Source organism: Chaetura pelagica, unplaced genomic scaffold (assembly GCF_000747805.2).
Source record: "Chaetura pelagica isolate M959 unplaced genomic scaffold, ChaPel_1.0 scaffold17, whole genome shotgun sequence".
Classification (NCBI taxonomy): domain Eukaryota; kingdom Metazoa; phylum Chordata; class Aves; order Apodiformes; family Apodidae; genus Chaetura; species Chaetura pelagica.
Genome location: NW_009970726.1, coordinates 2,197,262 through 2,198,939, shown reverse-complemented (window position 1 = coordinate 2,198,939; position 1,678 = coordinate 2,197,262).

The window sequence follows — 1,678 nt, the reverse complement described above, 5'->3', positions numbered from 1 at the left end:
CCTTCCATCGGCCTCTGACGGAACCGCGTGCGGTGGCGGTGGCCGAGCGGCGGGAGGGGACATCCCCGCGCGTCTTCCCTCCGGCACTTTCCTCGCTCCCCCGGCCTCGCCAGCCCCGGCCGGCTGCAAAGCCACTGTCGGAGCAGGCACAGGGTGGGTCGATGGCAAGGGGTTCCTCACGGCGTTTGAAATTAAGACAATTATATAGTAACATCACGATAAATCACGTCGGCTCCTTACGCCCGGCCCTGCATCGATTTTGACCGCATAGGGCCCTGTTAGGTTTTTCCTTTTCCCAGTTCCGTTGCCCTCTCAGGACGAGCTCGTTTGGCGGAGGCCCTGTTAATCATTCCCTAACTGACTCTCACTGATTAAAGCCTTAAAAATTCTCACTGGGGTGAAATGGATTACCCGGCAGATTAGGGGAGGATTATCTCTCTCATTAGCGCTGCAATAGTTTGTCCGGCAGAGTCTGTCGAGGTTTATCGAAAGTGACTTTCCAGTGTGCCACCAGCACGGGCAGAGATCAAACCCCGAGTGGAAACGTACCCCGCTCTATCAGCAGAGAAAGACAGGGCCAGATCCAGGAAAGTAATAAATGACTCGACTTCAAAGCCGCTGACAACGCCGTGATAACGGCAGGGAAACGCGTGAGTCACGGGAGGAGGGAACAAAGAGCTTTGCAAGAGCAACTTCTTGGAAAGTCTTGCCTGTAGGTGGGCCACGCGAAAAAAACCAGAAAGAGGAAACCTTCGAGCGAAGCCAGGAACGCGCACACGCGTTGCCGAGGGATCGCTGCCACCGTCCCGGGATGGGGAAACTGAGGGAGTCTCCTTGTCGAGGGGCGATGATACGGCGAAGCAGCTCCCCGTTCGCGTCCAGCCGAGACCGGGACTGGGGACCTCGAGGCTGGGCTGCCATGAGGGGGGGAGGCGGAGCCTGCGGGCCCAGGGAGCGGTCATGGGCCGGGATGGACGGGCGCCCTCAGGCGCGGCTCCCTGCTGTGAGCATCACCTCCCGGTACCCTCCGCTGAGCCGGGAGAGTCCGGCCCGCCCGCCCGCGGCCGCTCTCCGGCCCCGCACCGCCAGTGGTTCTGCAGAGTGAGCGGCCGGAGCCCCGCAGGCCCTGCTGGGCTGCCCGCTCCCCTCTGATTTGGAGTCGGGACCCGGGCTGGGAGATACCCGAGGAGGGCTCCAGCGATATCTCCTGCCCACAGCCGGGGCGGCTGCGAGGCCGGACCAGGTTGCTCAGGGCTTTATCTGGTTTGGTCCTGAAAACCTCCACGGATGGTGGCCTGCACAAGCTCCTACGGCAATCTAGACTGCTGCTTCAGCCTCCTCGGGGTTAAAGGAAGTGTTCCCTTACGGATATGAAGTTTGAATCTCTTCTGCTTCTCATGGTGCAAAAGGTTTTCCTTGTGCCCAGACTCCTGCTTTCATTCAAGCCTGGCTGCGCTACTTACGGCCTCGCCAGTGCCGAGTGCGGGGAATAATCCCTTCCCTTGGTCCCCTGGGCTGTGATCGTGTTCATGCAGTGTAGATATGCTGCTGGCACTCTATGGGGCCAGGGCACCTGGCTGGCTTCTGCTCGCCCCTGGACCGCTCGTCCCGAGCAGCCCTGTCCAGCCCAGCCGAAGGACCCACCTGGGGGGGCAAACACAGCTTCGGCACCCCACCG